Genomic DNA, 24,768 nt, shown 5'->3' on the forward strand with positions numbered 1-24,768 from the left:
TTTTAATCTGCCTTTTTTTCATATTATTAAAGAATGATAGAGCTCTAAAGAGCCTTAAAACTCCTCTAGGCCACCCCCCCCCCCACCCAATCTATAGATAAACCAAGAATTAGCAAGTGATTTGTCCAAAACCATGTTATTTGTATGTCAGAAACAGAAGTAGGTGTCCTGATTGCTAACAGTGTGCATTTCCCACTGCTCCAGCCAGCTGTCATGGCATTCCTGCTATTGCCATTTTTTAATATAAACAAAACTTCCTAATACTTACATTTATGAAAATGAAAAACAGACATTAAATGAATGATGAACTCTATCTCGTTCCAGAAAATGATCATGATCTATACATAGACACATGAAGCAACTGAGGGAAAAAAAATAATAGCAGTTATCCAGCTTCATGAAAATGCATTGCTAACAAGATTTGATTTTTATATCAAATGATTATGTTTCAAAGGATTTCTGTTTTAGTCATTTGTATGCTGCTTATTTGTTGTATTTAAGTCTTATAGTCATGAAGCTCCTGGATGGTTCAGTTGGTTGAGTGCTGGACTCTTGATTTGGGCTCAGCTCATGATCTCAGGGTTCTGGGATTGGATCCCACATTGGGCTCTGTGCTTGTCCCTCTTCCTCCCCCTCTTCCTCTCTCTCTCTCTCTTTCTCTCTCTCTCTCAAATAATCTTTTTTTTTTTTCAAATAAATGATCTTTTAAAAAATATTTAGTCTTATAGTCACATTTTAAAAAATAATTTATGTTCCAATATATATTTGTGATAGAAAATTGTGATAAAGTAATTAAATTTCCAAAAATAAGAAAATATGTTAGGATAAAATTAGGAAGGAAGAGTAGAATAGAAATGTAAGTTCACGGAGCAAACAAATTGACATCAGACAGAGGGAGGAACCAAGATGGTGAGTAGGAAGCTCCTAAATTTCCTTTCTCCCATGGACACACCAAGAGTACAACTGCAGAGGAAACAGTTCCTTCCGATAGAAATTCAGAAACTGGATAAGTGGTAGCCACAAATGGATTGAATGAGAAAATACCCACAAGGAAACAGGTGGCAAAAGCTGAGACATACTCTTGCCCTAACCCTACCCCCAGCACCATGCTGTACAACCGGAGGGAACCCCTAACTTCCAGCTTTTCCCTGAAAAATGAAGGGTTTGATTCACACAACAGGACTTGAGTCCACAAGACCCACAGAATCCACAGGACTATAACAAAGAACCAGTTCTTCATGGGTGCAAGCGCTCACATTGCCCATCCTCCAGGGCTCAGCGTGAAAGGGACAAGCAAAAATGCACATCTCCCAGTCTTTCCCTGGAAAGGATCTGACTGCATACTTTATAACCTGCTGCCTCAAGGTCAGACTTCTAATTAGCCACGCATCTGAGGGCTCAGATCCTCCACGGAGTGCCTGAGGCCCACTTGTCCTCCCTTCTCCCTCTAGCTCTTTCCAACAATAAAACCAGGTCACCTCTGGAAGGGGTTTGTACACATGTCTGGTGCCCCAGCTTTTTCAGCTGCCACCAGAGGAACAGGCCTCCAGATTGCCTGTTTCTGATAGTCAAAGAGTCTTGCATTCATGAGGCCCCAAAGACTATGGCAAACAAAGAAGCAATTCTTAACGGGCATGTGAGGACTCACTATAGGCCTTAGTGCAAAAGAAACAGGCAAAAGTGCCCATTTCCCCGTATTTTACGGGAAAGGGTTTGATGGCATATTTCACAAGCCATGGCTTGAAGGTCCAGCTTTTAGTTAGCACACATCCAGGTACTGACGGCAATCCTCCCTGGAGCCTGAATGAGCTGGTGAACACTTTCTCCACATTCTCCCTCCTGTTCATTCCAAAAAAAAACAAAGTCACTAGTATGTCCCTAGAAAAAAGCTTGTGCACACATCTAGCACTCCAGCTTTCCCAGCTGCCACTGCAGGGGCCAGCCCCCAAATCACCTACCTCTGATAGCCAACAAGCCACGTGTTGGTGAATCCCACGGGATAATAGAAAACAAAACAGCTTTTGAACAGGCATGTCTGAGCAGCTATACACTCAGGCTCAGTGCAGAGGGAGCCCATCTCCCAGCTTTCCAGCTGCTGTCCAATTTGGCTCCTAATCAGCCTGCATCCAGGTGCTGACTACAACCCTAATGGGTCTTAGTGCCGCCTTCATCTGCTGGGAGCCACAAGAACAAAGAGGGCAGCTTGGACCATCAGGAAGTTTTGGGAGACAACAGGAGCTCAGTCTGGCTAATTGACAAGGTTCATCTTACACAAGACGGGTCTGTCAAGGCTGGAAAGGGGTAGCTGTTTTATCTAGTGTCCAGAAACCAACACAGAGACTCAAGGCCAATGAAGAAACATAAAATGTGGGGAGGGAATGTAAAAATGCAGAGCTTTTGCATGCATTAAAAGTTTTAGCAGCTTAAAATAGACCGTGATAACTAATACAATTTCAAATCTCATTATGTACAACACACTAGAAATTAGGTTTGCAACTCCTGAAACATATGAAAAATTGTAGGTGTCAACTTCAAAGTGTATAAGGAGGTTGTGGTACCTAAGTAAGCAGTACACAAGCAAAAAATATTTGACCCTCATTGCTCTAAGCTGCCTGCAATAGTAGCTTGGCTAAAGACTCCCAAATTATTTGTTGGGTGTGGCTAGTTTGATGCTACTTGATGCTTCTGCCCCAGCAGCACAACCTCCCACTTGCCTCCGCGGATTTGCCGTCTATAGAGCAGCTCACGTGAATTCCCCTAGACTTCAGTAGTAATAGCAGAGAAAAACAAAACAACCATAAAACTCAGCATGGTAATTCAGTAACCCAGAACCTAGAGAGACATGAGAAGGTCAGTGGGGAGAGTTGAGAGGAAGTGTGAAATCTGAGCATCTCATGTCCAGCAAGTAGGCCAGAGTGGTTACAATAATAAATCCCACCTTTAAAGACCATTTTACAAAAGCTGCCTCGTACCCAGCTGAGCAGGACTTGTGAGATCAGGCGTTAGGATGGAAGACTGAGCTCTGCCCTGAGGGAAGACCACAGGGTAATGAAGGGATTTAAAGTCTCCCAAGGCAGGTAGCACCCAACTTTGGTGCAAACTTAGGTCGTCCCTTCCCAGGCCTAGAAATGGACACTTGGCTATGTGAGGATTCCAGCCCGAATGCTATCTTTAAAATACAAAATTATGCATATCCCCAACTTAAAACCTTTCCATGATTTCCTATAACTTTGAAACACTTAGCACCCAAGTGCTTTAGGGTCTGGCCCCTGCCTTTCTCTCTAAACTCATCTTAACCACCTTGGGAAGCACTCACTCTGCATTCACTCCAGCCTTCCCCCATGACCGGCAGATCTCAGCTGTGTCTGACTCTTGGCCCAACTCAATGACTATACAAACACTAGTGTGACTGCCTAGAAGGCTCTTCCTACTTCCTCACCTGTCCAACCTCTGTTCCTTCAAGACATACTCAAACACCATCTCCCAGGTCTCAAATTTTGATTTTTTCCCCCATCTTTGTGCCCTCAGAGCAACCTTAATCCAACATTTATCATATTGTACTATATTCATTCATTCATTCATTCACTTGCTAGCTTTCCTAATTTTCTAGCAGGCAAAGCTGGCACTCTAGAAGTAAATCATGAGTGAAAGAGGAAATAATTTATAAACTTTAAAAATTAGTTATAAACAGGAACAAGGAGATAGAAGATTCAGAATAAGAAATAACAAGAAGCAAGAAAACAGGATGATCTGGGTGGAAATTGAAGAGACAGAGGGTAGCAATGGGCTCTTCCAGTCTGTTTCTCATCACAACACACAGGCTTCCATCCCTGCTCAGGGGCTTTGGCCTGCTGTAATGGATTAGCAGGGCTCAAAAACCAGCCCTACCACTTATTAGCTATGTGACCCGGTGTAAATTATTACTCATCTCTAAGCCCCAGTTCCTCACCTATGAGATGGAAATAATTGTATCAACCTCCACATAGAGTTGTTATAAAGATTAAATCAGATAATGTTATAAGGATAAATCATGAGAGCCATGATAGACTTGACACCGTGCTGTGTACATAATGAACATATGATACATGTTAGCTGAGAATATCTTTCTAGCTGATGCTCAAGAATTCTTTTAAAAGGGCTTTTCCGCAGGCCATATAAAGCAAATGGCCTGGGCTAGGACACTGGACAATGTGATACGAAGTCATTGTTTGATCTAGGACACTTTAGTTCAGTGCTAAAAGCAGCAAACCAAACCCAAATCAGCAATGTTGCCATCATTTGAATCTATTCCTTTTTTTTTTTTTTAACGGTTTTGTTTATTTATTCATGAGAGACACAGAAAGAGAGAGAGGCAGAGACATAGCAGAAGCAGAAGCAGGCTCCCCGCAAGGAGCCCCATGCAGGACTCGATCCCGGGATCCCAGGATCAAGCCCTGAGCTGAAGGCAGATGCTCAACTACGGAGCCACCCAGGCATCCCCATTTGAACCTATTCTTTAGCTCATAGATAATAGCAATTGTAAGTTGGGTTGGGGTCAAGAAGACTTTAATATGTAAACTATGTTAATGACATAGTTTTGATGTTTTGCCTTAGAAAGAAAGCAAAAAAAAAAAAAAAAAAAGAAAGAAAAAAACCATATGAGGTTGTCATTTGAAAGATCTAAAGGAAGATCCAGCCCCATAGCAAAAGAAACTTCACTTGATAAAGCCTCAACTTCTCAAGCCTCCTGAAGTTGCCAAGTTCTGCTCTAATGAACAGTAGGATTGTTTGCCTATTGACCCAACCACTAGTTTAGATTAGGAGGTAAAATATTATCTAGAAGGATTAATTATTATATCACATTGTACCAGATGCCTCTATCATGCATCAGTTCTCTTGGTTGGTCACATATTAACAATCACTGTCTTGACATTCTAAACACACTGCCTGATTATTGGTTCCTGGCAGCAGTGGTTGAGAGCAGTTACTGGAATCTCTGCTTGCTGGGTGATTACATAACCTCTGCACCTAGCCGCACAGCTAGTCATAATATTCCATGATGTTTGGCCTGAAGTGTATCATATTCACCACATTGATCTCCTCATTATTTACTTGATGTGTTTCGGTTTCCCTTCCTTTGTGTCTTTGCTTACTCTCTTTCCTCCACCCAAAATCACTTTTCTTCCTGTCCAATTATTCAAATTCTAGACGTATTTCAAGGTTCAAGTCAAATGCTCTTTTTGTTTGTCAACAACCCGAGCAAAAACTGGTTTGCTTCTGGGTTTTCACAGCACTTCATTTTCTCTACAGTGCTTTTGCTTGAATCTTGTATTTTCTTGACTAGGACAATGCTTCACACACAACTGGCACTAAAGATTTATTGAAGGCAGGAACTAATGACCTACTACAACTAAGGCTACTTATAGATCACTTGATAATATAAACAGACATGTCATCTTAATGAGAAGAAAACACTTTTCTCCTTATGAGGAAATCTTCATAACCAATAGCTAAGTCCATTTCCTGCTCATGTGCCTCCCAAGGGGCTTGGGAAGGATACTCTAGGCAGAATGTATTACTGAATTTCATCTTTGGCTTATTACTCTCATTTCTTGGCTATTGAAACACTGCCCTAAGTAGTAGTAACAAAATTCAGAATCAGGGAAACTGGAAAATGAGGGATTTAAGTTGTTGCTCTGGACTGAAAAAAAGAACAAAGATGTTCTCCGTCGTCCCCTTCTTGAGTGATTACTCATTCACAGAAGTGAGTCAAGGGCAGGCGAGAGATGATCTAGCACTAGGTCAGGGTAAAAATTGGGAGGATAATAAAGAATATTTATATGGACTCAGTATTAAATGATATTAAGGAATTGTTTTCGATTTAGTCAGATTGAGTAATGGCATAGCTTGTTATGGAGTAAAAAAAAAGCCTTATCAGAAATGCATGCCGCAAAATGACATGATTTCTGGGATCTGCTTTGAAATAACTCAAGAGCAAAAAGGAGGAATGGAAAGAAAATACTAAGATTGGCAAAAATACTAAGATTGCTCCACATTTCTGTGTGCTAAAACATTTCTACACTAAAACTTCTAAAAGAAAATTCTTTTAAGACAATAGTTATCTTATGTAGCTGATTTCCAAACAAGATATTGACCTGAAATGACAAATAAGAAGGGAAAAGGGAATTTCTATTATCTAGGTCACCAGTCTGTGCCATTTAATTCAGATTACTCCAAGTCACTGCTGTTATGTTCTCTGCTAAGTTGGAAAGCTGTACATGTACAGTATAACCTGGAGACAATATCTGGGGCTTTAACTTCAAACAAACTATAATGATTTACTTTTTTTTTTACTTTTTTTTAAATTTATTTATTTATGATAGTCACAGAGAGAGAAAGAGAGGCAGAGACACAAGCAGAGGGAGAAGCAGGCTCCATGCACCGGGAGCCCGATGTGGGATTCGATCCCGGGTCTCCAGGATCACGCCCTGGGCCAAAGGCAGGCGCCAAACCGCTGCACCACCCAGGGATCCCTATATTATGTTCTTAATAAAGATTTCAGCTTCATCCCAGACCAGTTCTTTGGTGTTTGTTGTTCTTATGGCTTTTTTTTTTAATTATGCTTTTTTACAAAAGAAGGGGAAAAGGAGATTAGAAGTAGTCTTTGGGTTAATAAATCTCCTGGCAAGATATCCTGGTAATAATCTAGGTAAGCACTTAATTATATAGCATATCTGGCCCTAATTTAAGTTTAGCTTTGAACCATAGTGTCTTTTACAGAAGTTAATTAATAACCCTGTCCTCTGCTCTTTTTTTTTTTTCACCAGGCAAAGATCAACATCAGAACTTTTTTCCCAATAGTTTTAATCTAAATAGCCCCAAATTTCTCTTCACTGAGTGATTTATGGCACCAGAAGGATTTGTCATATGAAATGTTGCTTGTTGTCTTTTGCAAATACTGCCAAAGATTGGAATCCTTAGATACCTGAGAAACACTTTTTGTATCTATCTTTTTCTGAGATGAGCATATGTCTCTAGAAAAAAAAAGCTGTATATTTTTGGTCCTAACTTCACCATGTATGAAATGGTAAATGGTAGAAGTAACTTTATTGATTTTCTTGATAGAACTGACTAGACAACTTCAGGAAAAGGAATATTCCAGTTACATTAAAAACATTCAAAGACCAAAACAAAACAAAACAAAAAAAAGGCCTTAGCAAGCCGCTTTGTTATCTGCTACCTGCATAGAAAGAATTTTATATTCTGGTGGCCTAAAAGTGCCTCAGCAGATCAAGGCTTTGAGAAATGGAATTGACTAAGATAAACTTTTTTTTAAGATTTTATTTATTCATGAGAGACACAGAAAGAGGCAGAGACACAGGCAGAGGGAGAAGCAGGCTCCCTGTGGGGAGCCCGATGCGGGACTTGATCCCAGGACTCCAGGATCACACCCTGAGCCGAAGGCAGATAGATGCTCAACCTCTGAGCCACCCAGGTATCCCAATTAAACTTTAAAAAGCCAGCAAAAACTTTGAAACTGGCATCAGCCAGTTTCCAGAGGCCATCCTCTGGATGGCCTCTCCAGCCATCCAGGCAGAAAATTCCAGAGGAATTTTCAAATTCCTCTGTACACCTCTGTACATTAGGCCATTATAGGCATCCAAATCCTTCAGAAAATATCATCTAATTCAGTATTTCCCAAACATTTATAGAACTAAGATATTATTAATTGTTACCTAAAAAAAAACACTTCATGGTCAAATGATGTTGGAGAATATCTGGGCCACACAAAGTTCAAATATCTCTTTACTTTGGGACTTTCTAGAGACTTCTCTAGGTATATATATACTATAATAATAGGTATTATAAATCTTCAAGAAAGGAAATGTCATAAAGCCAGTGTGACATTTGGAAATCATCTTGCAGAACTAGTGCTCCGAAAATATGTTGATGACTGTGATCCGAAAATATACCCAGGCATACACATACACAGAGATACGAACATACTAGGAGATACGAATGAACCATTTTTTTATTGGTCTAAACAAGTATTATGTCTAGTTCCAGAATATAATAAAGGTAATCTCACTACCATTTGAATGGGAGTCTAACTGGTTTATTTTTTTTAAGATTTTATTTATTTATTCATGAGAGACACAGAGAGAGAGAGGCAGAGACAGAGGCAGAGGCTCCTCGAGGGGACCCTGATGTGGGACTTGATTCCCGGGACTCTGGGATCACGCCCTGAGCCAAAGGCAGATGTTCAACCACTGAGCCACCCAGGCGTTCCTAACTTGTTTAATTAAATAGTGAGTTAATCTCCTGAAAATAGAATCTGCAAGTCAGAAATGCTAACAAGTAATTTCAAATATCACAATCCCTTTAAAGATCCTTAATTGGTCGTGAGAACTGCCTAGGAAAAAGGCATATTCAGCTAACACCTGTGGCCTTTGATGGGAAAATTTTGTCTCCTCTTGATGCTGAGCTGCATAGTCACTGGTAACCAGTACAGCTCTTCACAAGCATGAGCCTTTGTCTTCTATTGAAGACAAAACTAAGTATGTATAAGGACATTTACTGATGAATTTTCATGTTTTTCATTTCTTTTCCTTACAGTTTTACCTCTTCTCCACATAGCCTAATCCAGCTTCTACCTGGATCTCCCCTTTGTACTCTGGGTGCCAGCCGCAGCTCTACTTATATGATCACCGAAACAGAGTCTAAAAGAGAACTAGGTTAATGATGGTTGCCAAGCCAACTGTAGCAGCAACTAGGACAAGAATTGAGAGTCAAATCTAAGCCTGTGAAACCCAGACAAGCAAAAAGTTAGGTGCAATCCTATAGGATGGGGGAACAGAGCTAAGGTTGAAAAATGAAGGGTGAATTTCAATATAGAAGAAACAAGGTCCAACCCTGACAACAATGTGGTACATTTGGAGGGATAGAGACTGGGAAGGAGGGCAAAAACAAGCAGAAGCCTCAAAGACCACCATCAGACAGGATTTATTATAACAAATGGAAGACTTTAATCATGGCAGACCAATGCAAACAGCTGGTTATCTGTAAGCGTTGTCAAAGCATTGTTATGCTATTGTCCATGTGCTATTCTTCTAAGCAGAATGTATCTACAAATAACCCCTTCTGAGGTTTTCTAGAATCATCCATGTTGAGAGAGAAAATACCTGGAGGCCATAATAAGAATGATATGAATTGAATCTTTGTCTTTCCAGAACAAACATCCTGATATGGGTGAACTGGAAATGATTAATGTTTCTCTTTCCTTGCCAAAAGACAGGCATTTGCTTAATTGAATAGAGACAGAAAAGTCTATTCTCCATATATGGAATGAAATCCAAGCTACATTTTTATAGCCAGGAAAAATTAAATTCCCATCAGATTATGGAAGTAGGCCAATGTTGGAATAACAACACTATCCTAGTGGTTTTCCATGGAACTTGTTACATGCCAAATACAAAACTGGTTCAAGTGAATTCTCTGTACCAGAACTCCATGGATACCACAGATATATGAGGATGGAACAAAGAATAAATGTGGTAAAAAGAAAAAAAAAAGTAACAAAGAAGAAAAAAATGAAAAAATTTAATAGGAGATGTAGATCCAAGGAAGATTTTCCATTTATTTTTTGGTAGACTATTGAAATACTGGCTGAGTCTGACCATGCTATTATGAAGGCACAGGCTCTGTTCTCTTTCTGCTTTGGCTTTGTGATCACACTTTATTCTTAAACCCATGAAAATTTAACCCAACCTTCTTTGCACACAACCTTTGTTTACTTAGTATAGATTATGTTAAAAATCTGTATTAAAAGAATGTCATCAAATTAAAGTGTAGTTTGAATATTATTTATCCTTTTTACTTTTCCACTGCCTTCCTTAGTTATCCTTTTTATGTTTAATGTTTTAACATTCATTTTTGCACTTTGCAGATTCTATGTGGCCAACTCTATTTTGATGCGGTTAAAAAAACAAAATTCAACTGAGGACATTTTAAAGATCTTATTGGCTTATATTCAAAATAAAATTGGGCAGCATCCCATCTAGCAGATAGAAAAGAACTCTGAGAAGCTGCGCAAAATGAAGATTTTCATAGAACAGAGCAAGACAAGAAAGTTATACTTGCAAAGGGGGGATTGGTTGTGGTAAACTCACTTTCCTTTATGGGGTGGCAGGGGTCTATCAAGCAGATTACCTTACACATGCTCACTAGATGGTTTCTGACTAACTGGTTTAAGATTCCATTTCCGGGAGAAGCCAAGACTATAATAAAGTTTAGGGTTTGGTGACATGGAGCTTAGCATAAGTGACTCCATTTGGGGCCTGTTGTCTTGTTTTTAACAGTACATAGTGAGAGAGTTTTTAATTATATGTATCCTGTGCAGTCTAGATTTTTTGAATTTTTTTCTGTCTTCCACATTCAATGAAAACCCAAAAAATGTATAGGTCATTTTATCACTACATTTGTTAATGAAATACAACAAAATATTTTTTTATAAATCCCTTTTCCTCACTTTGCATGAGTTTCTAAGCCATAGTAATGTCAATGTTGTTTTAACTTTAAATCTTTATCTTAAGTATTTTATTTATTTATTCATGAGAGACACAGAGAGAGAGGGGCAGAGACATAGGCAGAGGGAGAAGCAGGCTCCATGCAGGGAGCCCGACATGGGTCTTGATCCCGGGACCCCGGGATCACACCCTGAGCCAAAGGCAGATGCTCAATCACTGAACCACCCAGGCATCCCTAACTTTAACTCTTAATTGAAAAAAGCCATAACATATTTTTCATGAATGTATATTCCTGTTTTTTTGTAAGCAATTAAAATAGTACAGAAAAAATATAAAAAGGAGGATGAATATCACCTGAGGTCTAGCACCCAGAGATTTCCAGTGTTAACATTTTGCTGAACATACATCCCAAAGCACCTCTGTGCCTATAGACATGTATGGAAATAAACATACAGTTTTATATGAAGGGGATCTTTCTGCTCTTTTTGTTTGAAACAAAATTTTTTTACTCAACCACATCTTAGGCAATGCTCCATGTCAATAAATATAGAATTCCTGCAGGGCTAAGCATAATCTGGCCCTGCCTACCTCTCCAAGCTCATTTGAAGGGTTTTCCCCCTTTACTCATCCCAGTTCACTGGTCTCCTTGTTATCCCTCAAGCGCTCAATGCCTCTTCCTACCTGAGGGCCTTTCTATTTTCTGTTCCCATATTCTTGCCATGGTCTTCTCCTGGTTCTTTCTTTGACAGGCCACCTCACGTTTGTTACTCGTGTCTGAGTTTTAATGGCCCCACTCAGAGAGCTCTTCCACAATAACTGTAAGTTGGGGCCACCCATTCACTCTGCATCTCATCACACAGAGTTATTTTCATTATAACTGTATCTCTGTCAGAAATTAACTGATTAGTCTATCAAATGACCAGGGCATTTTTTAATGACTCCCTTAAACAGCTATTAGGAGACCAACTAGCAATACTTCAAGAAAATCAAAACATCAGAACCTAAGACTTCAAGGACAATAAGCATTACTGTGGAATAATGTATAGATCATCAACTTGTGTTTCCTAACAGAAAAAAGCAATGGAACTTCCTCCAGAGCATAGCAAGAAGCCTCATAGTTGTTGCTTCTAAGTTAAAGACTAAAACCAGCCTGACGTAGCTTTTCTTATTATAATATTTATAAACTGTAAGAGAGTTGCTAAAAATCTAAATTTTAGGGCATCATAAACTTCCAATCAGTTAACTTTATGTTATCTGAAAGATTTAAAGCTCATCTTAAATGATGAGGTCCCTGAGATATAAAAATAGAAATAAACTGATTTATTTCAAAAGTCTATTGACCAGTAAATATTCTGGCAATGAAATCTGTAGCCAAACTTTCTACGCATAGTTATAAATCGAAATAATATTATCATTTGAGAAGAAATGTTCATCTCTTCTATGAAGAGTAATTTTTTTGTTGAAGAGTAATTTTTTTAGAAACAGTTGGGTATGGTGATTTGGTTCAGTTAAAATCATGAATACCTTGGAAATTAGATGAAAAAGAAACTAATGATTCTAAACCATTCAATAAAAAGCAATTCATTTACTTTAAAACAAAAATTAAGATCACTATTTTGAGAAGTTTTTTTTTTTTTTATTGTTTCTCACTCATAAACCTCTGGAGCTCTAAGACTTTCACCTTGAAGTATTCATTACTACAGCTTGAAAAATGTGAACATTAGGTACTAATGCTTGAAAATGACTACTGTAAGAAATAATTAGATAAAATATTGCTGTTGGATTCACCATAAAGTGCTTATAGTTCATTTAACTGAAAAATGTACATTCCAGTTTAAAAGATACTTGAAAATTAAACGTTTCTTCCCTCCTGCTGAACTGTAATTTTTGTAGGCCAATTTTGATCTTTAGTTGGCCCTGTTAACTATTAAATATGGACTTGTTACCTCTGCCCAGAACTTGAACCCATTAAGGGAGTAAAGCATTGTCAATGTCATGACTTTATAGGAAGTTTACTTGTGCAAATACCTGCTGCAATTCAGGTATCACATTGAGCATTCTGAGATTACCCTGAAGCTAAATAGTGAGATTAATAATCTTAGAGATGGTTGTTTGTGATTTGAGGGAAAACTAATTTTTCTGCCTTTTTATTAAACACATTAAAAGGACTAAAGACTTCAGGAGTCTTCCCTTTGCTCCCCCAAATAACAATAATCAAAGTCTCTCATTCCACTGTACTACATGATATGCAATCTTCTACAGGCTCCTCTTTCCAAATATTTTTAAGCATCCCAATGATTGCATAATCACACTCCGCAAATCTGTGTAGGCTGTTTTACACAGGATAAATTGATACACTCACACAAACTGAAAACTAATCTTCTGTCTGACAAACTTAAAATCAAATTTCAGTTTATCATCTCATAATTTAATTGCCTATGTTATTATATGCTAGATGTACTGAATGATATATTATAGAGACTCTGGATTCTATTATGTCCCTCCGAAGCATGCTGATTTGTTTTTCTATCAGGCAATTAAATTACTAAGTGCACAAATCACTGCAGCATCCAAGAAGTCCCACCGTGGAGCCAACAATGTGCTTTTCCCTCTCTATCCAATGACTGCTTAACCCCAAGGGAGAAGAGAAGCAGTTTTAGGAAGTGTGCAACAAAGTGGGGAGAGTAAAGCCCTTCCCAAAGGAATAGAGGAGAAGTATGGATACTAGAAAATAGAAAGGGACAGGGACTTCAAAGATAGGATAGAGCTAGAAAAATTATTCCATAAAGTTGTGTGTGAAATATTAGGCTACTTTAAAGCTGTGAATGCATGGCTCTAATTCCAAACAGCATTCCAAAGATTCTGTGAAATAAACTCTAAGGTAGATCATAAACTAGATCCCAGACTGGCCACTGGTGATACTCAGGATGGATCTGAAAAGCATTATGCAGACTTCGAAAATTAACCTGACACAGAGTCACAGTCCACAGATGGTGAGTAGGACCTGAATCTAACAGGCTGATGGCCTGCTGAAGGGGGAAAAAAAAATCCCATATGATTTAAATAAGATCTAGAGTCACAGGGATCCCTGGGTACTCAGCGGTTTAGCACCTGCCTTCGGCCCAGGGCGTAATCCTGGGGTCCTGGGAACTGGTCCTGCATTGGGCTCCCTGTATGGAGCCTGCTTCTCCCTCTGCCTGTGTCTCTGCCTCTCTCTCTCTCTAATAAATAAATAAAATAAATAAAATAGTTTTAAAAAATAAATAAAGCAGCTATTGCAACCACACTTCAAGAAGTAAAGGTAAGCACTCAGGAGACACAGAAAGATGGAAAATATTAGCATAGAAACAGAATATGTAAAAAAGACCCAAATGGAAATTTCAGCTCTAAAAAATATAATAACAATATTAAAAAAAAAACTCACTTGATGAGCTCAAAAATAAAATGGAGATGATAGAGAAAATCTTAATAAACTTGAAGAGAGATCAATAGAAATTACCATAACCTGAACAAAAAGAGAAAAAATATTTTAAAAAATTAACAGAGCTTCATAGGCCTAGAGAACAAAATCAAGAGATCTAACATTCATGCCATCTAAATTCCAAGAGAAAAGGGAAAAGAATGAGATGTAAAGAAAAATTGAATAAATAATGACTGAAAACTTCCTAACTTTGGAAAAAGACATAAACTTAGATTCAAGCTCAGTGAATCCAAAAACAGGATAAACTAAATAAAATTTATGCTGAAACGTAAGATCATCAAACTTCTAAAAACTAAAAACAAAGTCTCTTGAAAGCAGTTAGAGGAAAAAAGTGCATTACATGGAGGAGGACAACAATTTAAGGATCCACAGATTTCTCATGAGAAACTATGAATGCCTAAAGGACATAATGTGTTGAAATAAAGGAACTGTCAACTCAGAATTCTACACCCAGTGAAAATATTCTTCAAAAATGAAGCTGAAAATAAGACATTATTGGACGACAAAAAACTAAAGGAATTTGTCAACAGTAGACTTACTAGGGAATAAGTGCTAACAGATCTGAAGAAAGAAGAAAAATGATCTCAAAGGGAAACTTGAACTATGGAAGTGAAAGAAAGTCAACAGAAATGGTAACTATCTGGATAAATATGAGACTACTTTTTTGCTATGTTCTTTAGATATTCATGATGGCTTAAAGCAAAAATGATAACATTGTCCCATGGGATCGCAATATATGTGAATATAACACATATGAAAATTACAACAGTAAGGAATCTATTGGGTAGCAAGATTACTCCATTCCATGTGAGGGTGAAAAAAATATTATTCTAATAAACTGTGAAAAGTTAAGAATAAATATATTCTAATCTCTAGAGTAACCATTAAAATACACACACACACACACACACACACACATACTTTTATAGTTGAAAACTCAATAGATTAAAAGGAACGCCAAAAAATATTCCGATGTTACAACAGAAGACAGGAAAGTAAAAATAGAGGAACAAAAATCAGAGGAAAATAACAGAAAAAATAATAAAACCGTAGATCTGTTTTTAATTTTTTTTAAGATTTTATTTATTTATTTGAGAGAGCACAAGCAGAGGGAGGGGAAGAGGGAGAAGGACAAGGAAGGCTCAAAACTGAGCAGAGAGCCCGACACAGGGCTCAATCCCAGGACCCTGAGATCATGACCTTGGCCAAAGTCAATTGTTAACTGAGTCACCCAGACACCCCGACCCCAACTGTTTTAAACATATATATAAACCCAAATATACCGTTACCTTAAAAGTAAATGCTTTAAATATATCAAGTTAAAAATAGAAATTTCAAAATGTACAAAAAAAACAAAACAAAACCACCCACACTATACACTATAATAAATCCACTTGAATATAATAACAGGTTAATTAGACATAAAAAAATAGAAAAGATGCAGCATACAGATACTAATTTTTTTTAAAGTAAGACTGGTTATTAATATCAGAATAAAGGAAGCTCAGAGCAAGGAAAAATTACCAAGGATAAAGAAAGACATTACCTAATGATTAAAGTATCTTCACCAAGAAGACATAAAATCCTAAATGTAAGTTATCTAATGATAGAGCCTTAAAATACAGGAGACAGAAATTGATAGATTAAGAGAGAAGTCTCCAATTGCAGTTGAAGACTTCAACACTTTCATTCAGTTGTCAATAGAACAAACAGATTGTTTTAAATCAGCAAATATATAGAAGAACAGAACAGTACTATTAACTAACGGAGCTAATTAACATTTTTAAAATTTCACCAAATGATGAATACGTATTCTACTCAAATACAGATGAAACATAATTCCAAGATAGGCCATATGCTGCGTCAAAACAAACTTTGAAAAAGTTTTTGCTAACTAAACCATATAAAATATGTTCTTTGATCACAATGAGATTTAACTAGAATTCAATAGCAGGAAGATAACTAGAAAATTTCTGAATATCTGGTAACTAAACACCATAACCCTAAATTATCTAGGAACCAAAAAGGGAGTTACAAGGGAAATTGGAAAATATTTATGAACTGAATGAGAATGAAAATTCAATGTATTAAAATTTGTGAGATGCAGTCTAAGAAGTGTGAGGAGGAATATTTATAACATTCAAAACATATTAGAAAAGAAAGAATTTCTCAAATCAATTTTAAAAGTTCACCATAAACTAGGAAAAAAATAGCCAAACATACCCAAAGCAAGCAAAAGTGAGGAATAATAAAGAGCAGAAACTGATGAAATTGAAAATAGAAAAATAATACAGAAAATAAACCAATCCAAAATCGGTTCTTTGAAAACCATGATAAAATTAATAAACCTCTAACCAGACTGAAAAAGAAAAAGAGAAAAGACACATAGTAACAATACCACAGGCCAAATAAGGGCTATCACTGCATACTCTGCAGATACCAAAAGGATAATAATATTACAAACTCCATGCATGTAAGTTGGTCAAAATAGATGAAATAGACCAATTTCTTAAAAAACACAAACTACCACAACTCATCTAGCCTGGAATACATAATTTGAATGATTCTATATCTCTTAAAGAAATTTAACTCATAGTTTATAAATCTCCAGGTGATTTCAACTGGTGAATTCTACCAAAGATTTGAAGAAGAAATAACATCAATTCTACAAGTATCTTCCAGAGAATGGACAGGAAGTAGCACTTCCCAACCGATTCTGCAAGACCAGCCTTATCCTGATACCAAAACCAGAAAAAGTCAGTATAAGAAAATTACAGATCAATATACCTAATATAAACATAATATAACATAAACACAAGAGTCCTTAACAAAATATTAGCAAATTAAATCTGGCAATATATACAAAAGAATATACCACTACCAAGTAGGGTTCATTCCAAAAATGTAATGTTGGAGGTGCTTGGGTGGCTCAGTGGGTTAAGCATCCAACTCTTAGTTTTGGCTTGGGTCATGATCTCATGATTCCTCAGATCAAGCCCCACTTTGGGCCCCACCCTCAGCAGGGAGTCTCCTTAAGGATTCTCTCCTTCTGCCCTTTCTCTCTCTCTCTGTCTCAAATAAATAAATAAATCTTTTTTAATGTAAGATGGATTTACTTCTTGAAAATCAATGTAACCCATCATACTAACCAGCTAAAATTCATTTGCGTGCCAGCACACACACACAGAAACACATAAGCCACATGATCAGGTGTAGAACTGAAGTGCTCACTACTCAGAGTGATCTGGAAATGTTAATGCTTGTATAAATGTCATATAATTAATTTCCAATGGAATATGTATTAAGTAAAAGTTTGTAAATATGTTAATGAGGCCAATTTTTCCAGCATTTATAATTATTTTTTTCACTTGTTAGGAGCTTTTGTTATGTATTTTCTGTTAATAGCACTTAAAACTGCAACTTCTAAACACAAAATAAATAAAAAGAAAATATTTATAGGAGGAAAAAAAAAAAAACCCTCGCAGCAGGGGATGCGTGCATTTATCAGATCAAAACCAACCGGGTCAGCCTCCCTACGGCCCCAGCCGGGGGGCGGGCATCGGCGGCTTTGGTGACTCTAGATAATGTAGAAAAAGCATTTGACAAAAATCAAGTGTCTTTCATGATAAAAACTCCCAGCAAACTAGGAATAGAGGGGAACTTTCTTCACCTGACAGGAGGTACTAAGAAATCCCACAACATACTCAGTGATAAAAGACTGAATGTTTTTCCTCTAAGAATAGCGTACAAAGACTTCCACTCTTACCACTTCTGTTCAGTATGGTCTAGCCAGTGCAATGGGAAGAAAAGAAAGGAAAAGAAAAGAAAAGGGAAAAAGAGAGAAAGGGGAAGGGAGGGAGGGAGGAAAGAAGGATGAGAAACATTATAATCAAAAACAGAGAGAAAATTGTTTCTTTTTACAAATGAAAGGATTGTTTGCTAGAAAATTTGAAGAAATTGTTTTCAAGGTGGGATGGGGCTACTAAAAATTGTAAGTAAATTTAACAAGATTTCAGGAGACAAAGTCAACATTCAAATAATAAGAGTATTTCTAAATGGTAATAATAAACAATCGGACACTAAATTTAAAAAAAAAAACAAAAAACTATACAACAGCTCCAACAAATAAAAGTGAAAAAACAGTATAAATTTTTAAAAATTGGGATCCCTGGGTGGCGCAGCGGTTTAGCGCCTCCCTTTGGCCCAGGGCGCGATCCTGGAGACCCGGGATCGAATCCCACGTCGGGCTCCCGGTGCATGGAGCCTGCTTCTCCCTCTGCCTGTGTCTCTGCCTCTCTCTCTCTTTGTGTGACTATCATAAATAAATTAAAAAATTTTTAAAAAAAATTTAAAAATTTGTGTAGAATCTGAATGCAGAGCACTGATGAAAATATAAAAGGAGTGTTAGGTAAATGGAGATATATGACAAATAGTACCCAACAATTAAAAAGAACAAAGCACTATGCCTTCAACAACATGGATGAATTTTTAAAACATGTTGAATGAAAGAAATCAGATGTAAAAAAGTACATTTTTTATTATTTCATTTACATGACACAAAATTAATCTATTTCTCAGAACAATGGTTGCCTACAGAAAGTAGCAGTTATCTGGAAGGAGGCATAGGGGACTTTCAGGAGTGATGAAAATGTTCTACGTATTCATTTGTCTGGTAATTATACAAATGGTTTCATTCATCAAAACTCATTCAGTTTTACACTTAAAATCTGTGAATTTTACCATAAGTAAATTATATCTTAAAAGATTATTTAGTAAACTATTCCTGCTTCTAGAAACTTTGCAGTCTAGACTCTAAGCTCCTTATTACAAACACATCTAAATCCTTTACATAGTTCATTACTGAACATCCCAAGAAGAATAACCTACCCTACCTGTCCTCCCTAAGAAATTACATACTCGGAAAACAATTTTCTAGGCTATTTTTTTTTTCATTGAAACCTTGTTTAATTACTTGTGCAATTAAACACAGGGTATTTTTTTTTTAAGTTTGGGCTCTGGGATTAATTTAGGGTCCTTTTAACCTCACAAATATTCTGAAATAGCATCTCAATAAAATTTCAAACAAGTCTGGTAGGGAACTGTCCATGTAACAAGTCAGAAGAGGTGGGAAAATCGAATATTTGATTGATATTTGGACATAGCCTCTGATTTTTAGCATTTGAAAACAGATGGAATGGCACAGTTTATGAAGACAGCTGATACACGTCATCAGACAGTACTTTCCACCTCCACTGACCTCAAGGAAATTTTCAGAGTCCCAAGTCATAACTTACACATAAATGAAATATTTAATTCTTATGCACATGCTTTGTGATGGCAGGAATCTGTGAAAAATGAGTAAAATAATAAATTTCAAATTTGGTGTGACATAGTACAAAACAGAAACATCAGCTCCAAGATGGCAAGATGATTCATGATTTGAGCCAATTAATTCAGAGGAAACAGCATTTCAGAGTCATGGGTGACCACAGGTGTGTAAGAACTCCAGAAAATATGCAGAAATCTTGGCACAGACGGGTTTCATATGGCATGAAATAGGGAGTTGACAAAAATCTAGCTCTGGGGTAACCATGCGCCATAGGAATGATGTGCTAGATATCACCACCTTAATTAGGAGAATATTTCAAAATTCCAAAGGTAATCCTTTCTCCTGAACAATACCAGAAGATTGCCCTGGCTTAGGCTATCTTAAAGAGATTATATTGGGGGCACCTGGGGTTGCAGTTGGTTAAGCGACCGACTCTTGGTTTTGGCTCAGGTCATTATCTCAGGGTCCTGGGATCAATTCCCACATCAGGCTCCACGTTCAGCATAGAGTCTGCTTGAAATTTTTTCTCTCTCTCTCACTCTCTCTCTCTGCCCCTTCCACCAGTGCCTTCTCTCTCTAATATAAATAGTCTTTTAAAAAGGAGAGAAAAAAAATTTAATAAAAAATTTTTTAAAAAATTTTTAAAAAGAACAGAGAGATTATTTTCATTCTTTTGTAGGTTTCATGGCCTCTAATAGCCACCAAGTGATTTAGGCAAAATTTCTGGTGCCAGTTAATTAATACTTTCTGAACAGTTTAGCTTTGATAAAAAAAATAAACAACCAAAAAATATTTTCATTATGCATGGTAGTAATACCAGTAAAGGAAATTCTATTTCTATGCCAATATGCTCAATTACCTTTAAACGAGAGGTTGCTGGGTTGGTTGGTTGGATTGACTGCTTGTTCCAAAATATGCCAATACTTGTGAGGGCAGTGGGGATAACGTCCTTGGACTCCATTCTAGTTGAGGTTCAGTGACTGTGATTGTGGCCCCTGTGAATGTCTTGATCTAGGCATCAGCAGCCAATAGACATAATTAAGATTCTTAAAGAAAAGTTTATAATAGAATTTGCAATTATATTTTTGTAAAAGTAATTACAGCCTTTCTCAAATATTAAGCAAAGAATCCGCCTTCTCATAATTCTCCATGTTCTTCTTCCCATCATTCAGCTGTATTCATATAAGTAAAATAAAATTATGAAAGACATGGGGCAAAAAAAAAAAAAAAAAAAAAGAAAGACATGGGGCACCTGAGTGGCTCAGTCAGTTAAACATCTGCCTTCAGCTCAGGTCATGACCCCGAGGTCCTGGGATCAAGCCCTGCATCAGGCTTAGCAGGGGAGTCTGCTTCTCCCTCTCCTCCTGCCTCTCCCCAATCCCTCCTCATTCTCGTTCTCTCTCTCTCTCTAAGTAAATAAAATCTTAAAAAGAAAAAAGATTATAATGGCCATGGCAAATCTAATCAATATGGCTTACTATAGTCTATTTAACCTACACAAATATTTTATTAGACAAGTTAATTTGCCAAATATAGCCTGTAATTTGCTTGTTGCCTAAAAATATAAAGTGATACCATACTAAATGTGTTTTTGGATCCCCCATATGTTGCATTTCTGTGATTTTTCCTCATCCCTGTTATCCTTCATCTAGACATGCCTTTTCCAATATAGGAGCCACTATCTACCTTAGGCTATCTAAATTTTAATTCAAATTAGCAAAATTAAATAAAATTTAAAATTCATTTCTTCAGTCACACCAGTCACATTTCAAGTGCTCTATAGTCTATAGTGACATGTGGCTAATTACTGGACTGAACAGGGCAGATACAGGACACTTTCATCGCTGCAGAAAGTTCTAATGCACAATGCTGGTCTAGACTTAAATTTTCTGCTGTTCCCTGGCTGGCAAGGAATCTCCCTCTCTGGGCCATACCTTCCCAAGCATTTCTTTAAGTTCTTCCTTACATTTCTCTTACCCTCCTAGATTTCCTGAGCCTTCTCATGGTGCCCCCATAGAAAGCACTGTTTTCTAATTCCTTTCGTAAGGACCTTCCTTTCATATTAATTAACCTGATAAACTAATCTGCACTTGGGCTCTCTGTGGATGTACAGAGTTGGTGTGTACTTGCTCCAAAGTAACACATTTCTATTTTTAGCAGAAATCTCCTGGAGATATCATGCATTTTCATAAGGAGTTGACTTTAAAAGTGGTGGCTTTAAGCACCAGGGGAGCCTGGAAACTTTGGTGAACAGACCTCAAAAAGCAAGAACTGTCAGAACACCTTTCCTAGCACATATCCCATTGGCCTATCCTCCCACATTGGCTTTAGTCACTATGTTGTTTTGTCTCCTTAGAGCACTGGGCTGTCCCTGTTACCACAAAAGACGGAGCATCGTGCATCTGACAAGGAATAGGAATAGTAGGTCAAAAGAAATATGCTTGTTTTGCTTGTAACTATGAAAACTGTTAGAAGTCAGGGTGGGGTTTTGATATCATAATCCATTTACTCTTTGTCTATCCTGGGCTCTCTGCCAAGACATCACACAAACAACAATTAATAGCAAAATAAGAGATAGTCTAAGGTTCTTAGTAATAGTTTGGCAAATGTTCTCTTCCTCCGTAACTTAGGGCTCTGATAAAACTAACTGGTAAATGCAGCTTAAGCCAGGAGACATTAAAAAAAAAAAAATGAGGAGGGGGGCAGGAAATGAAAAGACAAGACTTCTCACCCCCCAAGTAAGAAATGATCAGCTGTACAGACTCCAGTCTGCCCCGTGGGTCCACTCACCCTGTGGAAGAGAGACAATGGCTGCCCCAGGGGTACAGCTCTTCTGTGTCTGCTTACCACAAACTATGGAAAGTGGAGAGAAATCCCCACCTCCTCAGAAGGCCCCAACCCCTTCACATGTTCAAGAAAAAAGGTAAAAGAATAGCCAGACCTGCTCAGGAGAAAGTCCTGTGCCACACACCATGTCCCACATTCTAGATTCAGCTCATTGCTTTCTCATGATGTCACTTAACTCCATCTCCTATATATAGACATTTTTATATAACTAAACTGCATCTTATGGAAGAAAAATAATAAAATCATTGGTATCTCTTCAGTGTTTTATTTTGGAGAGGCTTCAGGGTTTTTTATTATTCATCATAGAATTTGATTCACTTAGCTTTAATAGGGAAGTAGGGCTAAAACAGTTGCTAACAAAAAAGGAGTATCCTAGTCTCCCCCTGACCCCTCCTCCTTTTCTCTTTTTAGGTATTTCTTCTAGGGATTACCTGAATATGTCCAAATGCCATTTGTATACGACTGTCACTTCAAAAACATTTCATTATGAAAAAGGTCCAAAACATACAAAAGTTAGAGAGTAGCATGATAAGCCCACCCCATGTACCATCACTTACTAACTCCTTGAGTTATTCTCAACACAATTTCATTTCATCTGTGTACCTACCCATTTATTCACCTACCCACCTCAACTGCATTTGTAAGCCAATACAAGATTTATTATTTTAACCATATGTCAATATACATCATGCAATATATATATCACTAAAAACCATCTTTTAAAAAATATAAACATAATGCCATTGTTACACATCCAAATTTGACAATTAGTTCTAAATATGATCAAATATCCAGTTATTGATGATATTTTACCAACTTTCTCATAATTCTTCTTAATAGTTGGTTTGTTTAAATCAGGATACAAACAACAGGTGCCTTTTCTTTTTTCTGTGTCATTTAAAGTCTCCTTTCTTTTTCTTAAATCTATGGCAGTAGTTCCCAATTCCAGGCAATTTTGTCGGGAGACATTTTTTTTTGCAACCACAACTTGGAGGTAAGGATGCAGAGTTCCAATGGCATCTAGCGTGTAGAGACCAGTGATGCTGCTAAAAACCCTGACATGCACAGGACAGTCCCAAGACAAAGAATTATCTGGCCCAAATCTTGAAATGCATGAACTGAGCATGCATTTTATCTCTAATACTTTTAATGTAGTGTCTTGGCTTTTCAATATATAAAATCGTGTCCCTTGAAAGTAATGACAGCTTTTTTTGTCCCTGCCTAGAATCCATATTTCTTGTTTTATTTTCATGCTTATTTTATTAACTAGAATCTCCAAAATTGTGTTGATAATGAAAATAGTTTTGTCTTACTCTAGACATTAGTACCTTTAAGTTTTAAACAGCTAATATGGCTTTTAAAACTGATTTCTAACATGTTTTCTCTTTTCTCCCAAACTAGGGCATGAAATTCAGCTAATCAAAACTCTGAGTTCATGACACATTTCTCATTACTGGTCCATGAAATTCTTTTCTGTTTATTTTGCAAAGGCTGTATCTTCTACTCCTCCTTTATCAAGCATCTAACAACAACAAAAAAAAGCATCTAACAGTAGATATTAAACTAAATCAAATTCCTTTTGTATAGTATTAGTATGTTTTTCCTCCTGTAATCTATTACTGGATTACTTTTTGTTGTTCCACATTCCCAGATTAAATCCTACTTGATTTTTGTGTATTATTTGTGGAATATTCAGTTATAATTTAGTTGCATACATTTTGTTTCACTTTTTCATATTTATGCATAAATCAGTTGTTTTTTCTTTTTTTTTGTAGACTTTATCAGGTTTTATCTCAGAATAACACTCCTATTTTATTAAAGAAAGATAGAGGTCCAGGGAATTTTTTTTTTTAAATAATTAGTTGGTGAATGACTTAGCCTCTACTATTGAATTTTCTTCTCTGGAAAACTTTTAAAAGAAGCAAAGTATTATTTAAATTGAGTGGTTTAGAGGCACGCTAGCCTTCAAGTACACATTAACCTTTTAATTACATATTATTGCCCCAAGAAAGTTTTGTTCCCTGATGAGCTCTATGATAGGCCATTTCAGGTAAAGTTACTCTTGAGTGAGATAGAGATTGTAATAAAGTAACTCCACAGCCAAAACACCCCACATAGGGTGGCTCACTAGAACTTCTGTATCATTTTATCATCATTCAATAACTTAGGTCCATTAAATTAACAATACTCACTAATCCTGGGAGGAAATACCTATTTTTCTTTCAATCCAGAACATAATTCTAGTCACTCAATTCCTGAAGTAGTTGTTTATATTTTTAACATTTTATTTATGTATTTATTTAAGACACAGAGAGAGAGAGGCAGAGACAGGCAGAGAGAGAAGCAGGCTTCCCGCAGGGAGCCTGATGTGGGACCTGATCCCAGGACCCCAGGATCATGACCTGAGCCAAAGGCAAATGCTCAACCACTGAGCCACCCAAGTGGCCCTGAAGTAGTTGTTTAAAAGGGATTTACTTTGAGGCAAAGTTTCCTTCTGCCAAAGAAAATATCTTAATTCTTTAATCACCTTCACATTTAATGACAAGGACATAATACACAGAAGGAAACTTCCTCATCTCATCTTCAGGGTATTCCCCAAAAAACAC

General features: G+C 37.0%; 1 long non-coding RNA gene across 1 annotated transcript; it reads right to left on the bottom strand.

The window, feature by feature from the left end:
* Window positions 1–227: 227 nt before the first annotated feature.
* LOC140624844 (uncharacterized) lies at window positions 228–22,268 on the bottom strand. The gene is made up of 3 exons (XR_012024282.1): window positions 22,106–22,268; window positions 20,175–20,326; window positions 228–361 (listed from the first exon to the last, which is right to left on the bottom strand). It is a non-coding gene; the product is annotated as an uncharacterized lncRNA (long non-coding RNA).
* Between the last annotated feature and the right edge of the window lie 2,500 nt (window positions 22,269–24,768).

This window comes from Canis lupus, chromosome 35 (assembly GCF_048164855.1).
Source record: "Canis lupus baileyi chromosome 35, mCanLup2.hap1, whole genome shotgun sequence".
Classification (NCBI taxonomy): domain Eukaryota; kingdom Metazoa; phylum Chordata; class Mammalia; order Carnivora; family Canidae; genus Canis; species Canis lupus.